The following is a 9,258-nucleotide window of genomic DNA, read 5'->3' on the forward strand; positions in this document are numbered from 1 at the left end:
TCACTTCGACGCATGGCTCTGGTTCTGGAACCAGTCTCCTTGAGAGGGCCTGGACATACTTCCACTCTGGAGTTGCCCACAGTGAGAGGCATCGGGCAGGAGTGGGCATACTTGTTGCTCCCCATCTCGGCGCCTGTACGTTGGGGTTTACCCCGGTGAATGAGAAGGTAGCCTCCCTCCGCCTACGGGTGAAGGGACTGGTTCTGCTTGGCCACAGTTTGATGATCGACTTTGTCATTGTTTTGTCGGTCTGCGGCTGCATGTCTCGGACAATCAGGTGAAGAGAGGTGCGCAGCTGTCCACTGACCACTACCTGGTCGTGAGTTGGCTCCGGTGTTGGGGGAGAATTCTGCAATCCTTCTCCATTGTCGAGGCAGCTTATCGGAGCTGTGGCTGCAACGTTGTCAGTGCCTGTCGCGGCGGCAACCCTCAAACCCATTTACGGACTCCTTCAGTGAGAGATTCTGTCAGGCTATAGAAGGAGTGCTATCACGCCTTTTTGGCCTGTGAGACTCCAGAAGCAGCTGATGGGTACCAGAGAGGGAAGTGGCATGCAGCTTGGGTGGTTGCTGAGTCAAAAACGCGGGCGTGGGAGGAGTTTGGAGAGGCCATGGACAAAGACTTCCGTACGGCTTCAAGGCAATTCTGGTCCACCATCCGGCGTCTCAGGAGGGTGAAGCAGTGCAGCACCAACACTGTTTATAGTGGGGATGGTGTGCTGCTGACCTCTACTCGGGATGTGGGCAGAATATTTTGAAGACCTCCTCAATCCCATCAACATGCCTTCCATTGAGGATGCTGAGTCTGGGGACTCTGGGTTGGGCTCTCCAATCTCTGGGGACGAGGTCACCGAGGTGATTAAATAGCTCTTCAGTGGCAGGGCCCTGGGGGTGGATGAGAGTCGCCCGGAGTTCCTTACGGCTCTGGATGTTGTAGGGTTGTGTTGGCTGACTCGACTCTGCAATATTGCATGGACATCGGGGGAAGTTCCCCTGGATTGGCAGACTGGGGTGGTGGTCTCCCTGTTCAAAAAGGGGGACCGGAGGGTGTGCTCCAATTATAGGGGGGTCACACTCTTAAACCTCCCTGGCAAGGTCTATTCAGGGGTTCTGGAGAGGAGAGTCCGTTGGATAGAAGAACCTCAGATTCAGGAAGAGCAGTGTAGTTTTTGTCCTGGTCATGGAACACTGGACTAGCTCTACACCCTCGGCAGGGTCCTGGAGGGTGAGTGGGAGTTCGCCCAACCAGTGTTTTGTGAACTTGGAGAAGGCGCTCAACCATGTCCCTTGAGGAGCCATGTGAGGGGTTCTCCAGAGTATGAGGTACCGGGCCCTTTGATACGGGCTGTCAGGTCCCTGTCTTTCCAGTGAGAGTTGGACTCCACTAGGGCTGCCCTTTGTCACCCATTCTGTTCATTACAGAATGGACAGAATTTCTAGGCACCGCTAAGGTGTTGAGGGGATCCGATTTGGTGGCCTTAGGATCACATCTCTGCTTTTTGCAGATGATATGGTCCTATTGGCTTCATCAGGTCATGATCTGCAGCTCTCGCTGGAGCGATTTGCAGCAGAGTGTGAAGCGGCTGGGATGAGGATCAGTGCCTCCAAATCCGAGGCCATGGTCTTGAGCCAGAAAAGAGTAGAGTGCCTTCTCCGGGTTGGGGGCGGGGGGTGTCCTGCCCCAAGTGGAGGAGTTCAAGTATCTCAGGATCTTGTTCATGAATGAGGGAAGAAGGGAGCGGGAGATCGACAGGCGGATTGGCGCAACGTCTGCTGTACCGGTCTGTCATGGTGAAGAGAGAGCTGAGTCAAAAAGGGAAGCTCTCGATTTATCGGTCGATCTACATTCCCACCCTCATATATGGTCATGAGCTTTGGATCTTGACCGACAGAACGAGGTCACGGATACAAGTGGCTGAAATGGGTTTTCTCTGCAAGGTGGCTGGGCTCTCCCTTAGAGATAGGGTGAGAAGCTCAATCATCCGGGAGGAACTCAGAATAGAGCTGCTGCTCCTTCAAGTCGAGAGGAGCTAGTTGAGGTGGCTCGGGCATCTGGTCAGGATGCCTCCTGGATGCCTCCCTGGTGAGGCGTTCCGGGCACGTCCCACCGGGAGGAGGCCCCGGGGAAGACCCAAGACACGCTGGAGGGACGATGTTTCTGAGCTGGCCTGGGAACGCCTTGGAAATCTACAGTATAGTTAAACTTTTGCATTGATTTCCTTAACAGTGTTATAAATCATTATGAGCATTAATTTCTAAAAAATAAATTCCATATTATTCTACAAAGTAAATAAAACATTTAAAAAGCAATTAAACTGTTTTATTAACCTTCAATATGTAAAACACTAATAATAAAGATTTCATGTTTTAGTCTGCTCGATTATTCTATAAATATCTATTCATTCATGGTAAAGTTTTTTTTTCTTTTTTCCTAAACTTGCTGTGAAAGGGAGGGGTGATAATGTTGAGCGTTTATTGGAAACTAAAGGCGGAAACAAATCCCGCAGGTGGAAGGAACTAGGAGGTGTCAGTCTCAGACAGGTCATAGGTCAACTGTATGCAGTCCTACTTTCTCCTTACGCTGTTAGAATTCACACTGAGCAAACTATAATTTTGGTTGTCAAAGTATCAAAAACTAAAAAGATCTCAAATCATCTCATGCAATATTCCTTTATAAACTTAAGTTTCTGAATCAATCAGTTACTAATTTTCAGTCTAGTAAACCACGCTTATTAAACACATAGACAAACAAACATTCACTCCAACATGAAACAGACACAAACAAACCTTGGGCACCATCAGAATTATGGAGTCAGTCAAAATTTCATCACAGTCAAAAATGTCCAGTCAGTCCTCTTTGTGTTTATTTTTCTTAAATTGCAATTACCAAATTTATTAAAATTGTCATTCTTTTAACAACATATTTTAATGTTTGAATTCAATGGCAATATAAATGATCATGTTTTAAGGGTTATCCATTCAAAAGAGATCTCAATATAATTTAGGTGCACAGCAACAAATTGATTATGTTCCTGCTGAAGCACTTCATTAATTTAAAAAAAAACTGATTTTGTTAGTTCCAGGAAAACAAAAGGTCTTTTTAATCGCTCTAAAGTCAAATTTATCACAGCTGTAATTTATAAGAAATTTCTTCTGTTCAATTTAAAAGCAACCAAATACATGGTATACCAAAATATTATAATCACTGCAGTATTAATGATCTTTAATTCTTAGTACTAAAAAATATTTTGTTTATTTTGTATTATTTATGTAACTACAGGGTAGATTTTCAAAAATGGAGAAAAACTTTTTTTACCCTCAAATGTTTTCAAAATGTTTAGAAGTCAAGGGACACTGTTATTTTATTTAGGACCACTTAATAATTCTCATCGGTAACATTGTATTCACTGTCTGTGTCTACAACGGTTCAGCTTTTAAATTATTTATTTATTTATTTTAAAGCATTTATTTCAAAACCATTTTTTCCTAGAATGTTCTCTACCTGTTTTACTTGTTATATTTCAATGGCGTAATTTTGTTAGTTCATTGCAGAACTAAAGTTATTGCAATTTCCCTTCACAGTTTCTCAATCTATGGCTCATGGACCCTTAAAGGATCTTTAGTATTGGTCCTTCTGTCAGCATTAACAGTCATTCTTCTTTTTCTCGCCAAAGAATTTCTAAATGTTAACAGGGTAAGTAGCAAGCAGTCTTTGTTGCAGTGGCAGTTGGGGTGTGTGTGTGTGTGTGTTACTGCTGTGTGTGTGTATAACTTACCTTAAACATCTCTTTTCGCTCCTCTCGCTGCCCTCTTGGTGTCGCTGCAGTGAAATCCTCCAAATCTCTCTCCTCTGGCTCCCAGTCAGTCCAACTGGTTCTGGCATTGGATCTTTGGGTTGTCCAGATTGTCCCTCAGTCAATGTCCATGTTGTCCACAGATGAAACAAGCGTCAAACAGTTCAGAGTGTCATGATCTGTGTTTTTCCTTGTTTATTTAGAGTTTTCTGTGTCGTTAAGTCTCTTCGTTGTCCTGTCCTCCCCTTGATTGTTCCCAGGTGTGTCTCGTCTCTGTGATTACCCTCCCGTGTATTTAACTCCACCTGTGTTCCTTGTTCCTCGTCGGGTCCTCGTCTATGTCTAGTCAGTTCGTCGTCAGTGTTTCCTGGTGCCTGCTGTTCGTTGTTTTGACTGGCTTTCCTTAATTAAAACATTTATTCATCATACCTGGGTCCGCTGCATCTGCCTCACCACCTTCACCACACCGCTTCATGACACAGAGTCTTCTTCTCTCACAGCTCTGAAGCTTTGTTTAGCTTTTCTTACTGGACCTGATACCTGTCCAGTATCAGATACTGGACAGCAGACCAGCGGAAGTTGTTAAAGCTCAGTCGCACACAGTATTCAGTCCAAATGTCCACCAGGAGACCGACAGTTGTCCCCTGAATGGAAATGTTTCATGAGTTCTCCAGTGTCAAAAAAATTAAGATCAACAGACACTAAAGTGCCCGGAGGTGATGTAGGTTTTCTTGATCTTCTTGATTCTCTGGATCTTCTCGGTCACTTTCATCGGCTGGTTTTGTAGGAGGGACATCATCTGGTCCATGGGAGGACATGTTTGAGGAGTTGAGGTCAGAGGTCAGATGCACTGCAGTGAGGCTCAGACAGAGGGAAAGAGAAGAAGCAAGTAGAAATTGATTAGGCTTGTTTTATTGGGAGGCTGGGAGTTGCTTTGTTTTTTCTATACATATGTATTTATGACTCTTATTTTAATCTTTTGCAAGTTCATATAGTTTTAGTCATTTATCATCCATCCAGATTATGGCTCCCATTTGTGGAATGTTTTGTCAGAGAATCCTGATGTCATGATCTGTGTTTTTCTGTGTTTATTTCGAGTTTTCTGTGTCTCTGTGTTGTCCTGTTCTCCCCTTGATTACTGCCAGGTGTTTCTTGTTCCCTAATTACCTCCTGTGTATTTAGTGTCACCTGTGTGTCTGTGTCTTTGTTGGGTCCTCGGCTCATTCTGACTTCTAGTCTGTCGTCTTGTCCATTTGTGTAACGGTTGCTACCGGCGTCGAGCCCTGGCTTCCGCTCTGCCGTGCTGCCCATTGGTTGGACTGTGTTTGCTGGACATTCATTATTAAAATCATTTATTATCGCATCCTGGGTCTACAGCGTCTGCCTCACCACCTCAACGCCACCATTTCTTGACACCTGAGGGCTAATTGTTTTTACAGTTCTTTGAGCTGCTTTTAGTAAGAAAAGGTTCCTTAATTGATTGATCCTTTTAGGGAATGAAATCATTTGTTTATGCAAATATGCAAAAAGAACAAACTATTTTTTTTTTCAAACATATTAAGGCCTGTAATTTATCCACAAAAGATTTATGTTCAGTATTTTTATTCTTTATTCATTTTCTCCTGCTTTTTTTTTTCAATATTTCATTATCATATAGTCAAACAATTCACCCTGAGGAGGAGATTGCATTCTGGAGCCATGTAGACCCATTCTTCCTGAATTGGGTGGGATTTCCTCTTTAGACTGCAAACGTCTTCGTAGAATCCAACAAATCAGCTTTTTGGTCGCTCTGCCGCTTAATCCTCTAAGAGGGGCCTTTATTTCCGATATAGGTCTTTAGGATTCTCTAAAGGTTTAGTTCCCTCGATTTAGAAAACCAAAACTCAAGAAAATACTTGCCTTATTTACTGATAAGGTCTTTCACTAGGACTCTAACCTAGAAACCCGTGGTTCCTTTAACCCGGTTTAGGACTCGAACCCAAACAATTGGAGGGACTCTAACCCACCATCCTTTATATATATATATACATATACATATATATATATTCTTTTTTTATTTTAAAAGATTCCTAGGACTTTAACGCAACTTTTCCTTTAAACACATTCAATCTCTATTCCCCAGGGTGAAAGGTTTATAGGATCCTTTACTATTTTAGATTTTATAATTTAGAATTTGCAAAGTTAATTTGTTAGCCTGAGTGAGTATCCCTCCTGATAACTGTGGTTTTGAGTTTGTTGATCTCAACGCTGGAGCCGTGGATCCGACCAACAGCCCTTGTCAAGGTTTGAGGCTGGAGTTTAGTCCAGGTCGGCTCCTTAACACTGTTCGTCAATGTCCTCGGATGTCCAGTCGAGGGATCCGGGTCACTGCACCAAATTGTTGTGGAAAAAACTATTGTAAGAAAGCACTGGTCAGGTGAAATCACTCAATCAAGTTTATTCATATATTATGCACAATACAGAGAGCTTGTAGGACAATCAATAATGAAGCAGGTCTGGATGAAAAGCTCGCCAGGCAGAGACAACACATGAGTTTTATACCAAGGATAAGAATTGAAAACAAGGGGCCAAACAGTCTGGTTCTGATGCAGCTGTAGAAGACAACTTCCAGCCTTGTACATGTAACTCAACTAATTCTTTTGGTGAGAGTTCACAAGCATTTCATATAACATGATCAGCAGATGTTAACTTGTAGTAATTTTCCACCACAACGTCCCTGCTTTTGATTAGAAGTAAATATGTAATATTTATTTCTAATCACCAGGTCAAATTTTATTCCATCCCATTGATTATGTAAAAGGAAATTTATACAATTTTTATGGTGAGAAGTGAAAAGTTATTCCATACATTTTAAGACATTACATATTCATTCAGTCATTGAAACATTATTCTGTACGATGAAACAAAAACATATAAGCAAGATACAAAAAACCTATCGGCATTCATCCCTTTATTATTGTCACTTCTGTTAGGTAGGAAAAGTTATACTGCAACCTCTCCTTGACAGGGAGACAATCCTCTATACGTTTTGTCATCTTTAAGGAAACTTATAAAGGAGAAATTTGAAATAATGTATTTGGAAGTAAAGTACCAGTGGAATACCAAACTGTTTTCTAAGTAATATTTCTAATTGCTTTAATAAATAATTATTTTAATCCCAAATTCTGACCTGCAAAATAAGTGCATGCATTTCAATCATTAGAACTCCCTAACACATGATATTTATGAATTATTTCATTTTATATTGCTTATGTTAATGAAAATGTAGGTTTTACACAAATTTTAATCCCAAATTTAAATTTAAAGTTTATGTAATAGTAAGTCATCCTCTTATGAAAATCTAATTAAAATGTACAGTAATATAATCTCATCCACTTTGATTTTAATATAACCCATGTTATAATCTATAAGTAAAATTTTAATGTTGCCCCATCTGATTCTAATGCAGACACTTCAAAATAAAACAAATTCAAATTTAACTTCATCCTCTTTGTTCCTAAATAAACCCAAGTTATAAACAAGCAACATCTGATTTCAACCTCTTTGGTCAAAATTAAAGGAAAAAAAACAAGTAATTTCTGAAGTTGATTTTCTCTTCGAGTGCATACTTAAGGATAAAAAGAAAGGAGAGGGATATATTTTGTGAAACTGTAATGGTAAAAGCAGAATCAGCCAGAACCCAAAACGCAGCCACAAGAGGATGGTTAGTATTGAGGAAGAATTTATTAAAACTTTGAACAAAACGTTTGGCTCGTCTCTTCCTTAACACAGCCGGGTTCTTCTCGGCGAGCAGCGGCCTGCTGTAAAACGAAACTAAAACAAGGCGTGTTGACATCACAGATCACAGAGTTTAATTCATAAACAAAGCAATGAACGACAAAGCTGCAGAGATACAGAGATATGCATTTTCTCATAAAAATAAAATAAAGACACACCAGGGGAAGACAAACGAACACAAAGACAGACAAAGGCGCCCACGTGGAGAGAAAAAAGATGGGAAAAACTCGCTGTATATTAGCGTTACATGTACTTTATAGTGAGTAGGCGTTTCCTCACTTTAATATATGCAAAGAAGGCGTTCTGTTGTTCAACCAATCAGAGACCTGTTTTTGGCCCCAGAGAAACCTGAGAAGTCTCCCCCTTTACACCCAAACTCGAACGGGCGTCTGGTCTCCGTCAAGCCAGAAGGGGAAGAACACTTAATCTCAGAGGTACTGGGTACGACTGTCCCCGGCACCGAAGTCCTGAGATAAATCTCGCAGACTCCCCTGGAGTTTTGACGTCCCACATTCCAGCTGCCGTTTCCATGGAGATGCTAATTTATGGCCCTTATGTGCTCTTAAGCAGACAATGGAAGGCGTCTGCTTGTCTCCTTGGGCCATCTCAAAGGGTCACACAAAGCCTGTTTTTCCAATAAAAGTGCTCAATATTCCTCCACACATGTTGTAAGTATTTTAGCACTTAAAAAATCATTTTCCTTAACATTAGCCAAAAAGTTTTATTACAAAAGTAAATGGTGTAGAAGGGTGTGGTCACACTGGTGGGTCAGGGACGAAGAATCCACAGGGGTCAGGAGTCCAGCCGGGGAGGGTACGGTGAATGGACAAGGGGAGATCTGTGGGGGTCTCAGGGGACAAACAGACGACAGGGACAAAATCCACCAACCAGAGGCTGAGTCGTGAAACGGTCCAGGGTCATGCACAGGAGGGTCTCAGGCAGTGAAAATCCAGAAGGCAGGAGGCAAGGTCAGAAACAGGCAGGGTTCAGCAACAGGACTTTCAACAGCAGAAGGATTAGGCAAAAATCTGTGGTCAAAAACAGGCAGGATCAGAAACCAGAAAACTCTTTGAAACATGAGACAAGGCTTGAAAGCTGTGACAGTGGCAACAGACGATCTCGCACTGAGCTGGTGACGAGCAGCTGTTTAAGTAGGGACCAGCTCAGTGCAGGTGAGGGCAATGAGCAATCAGCACAGCTGAAGGGCTGGAATCATGACAGAAACAGGCATTTTTGTTTTAAGTAAAGCATAGTATTAGGAAAGTCATCCTAGTTACAATTCTAAAACAATGCATAAATTCATAAAGCATTCATTGGTCATTTAATTTCTTTAAGTTGGTAGTTCAGCATTAAAAGTTAGAAAATTGAGTTTTAATCTTTATGGAGTTAGTAAAGTTTTTGTCAAATCAGATTTTTATGTTACTTTAGTAAAAATCTCAACATGCATTACATGTTATTTATGTTAACCCCTCACTTTTGATTTTATGCACATTTTAATTTTGGTGTTACAGCCTGACGTTAGTATATTAAGGCATGTAGTTCATTTGTTTAATCTAAATCTTAAGGTCATATTTTAATGTGGTAACAGAGAACATAAATTTGTGTATTTCCTGTGCTTAACTTATAATTAACTAAGGCTAAACATCTAAACTTATTAGCTAAACTTTAATTTTACGCACATTTGAGTT

The sequence above is a fragment of the Xiphophorus couchianus genome, chromosome 9 (genome assembly GCF_001444195.1).
Source record: "Xiphophorus couchianus chromosome 9, X_couchianus-1.0, whole genome shotgun sequence".
Classification (NCBI taxonomy): Eukaryota; Metazoa; Chordata; class Actinopteri; order Cyprinodontiformes; family Poeciliidae; genus Xiphophorus; species Xiphophorus couchianus.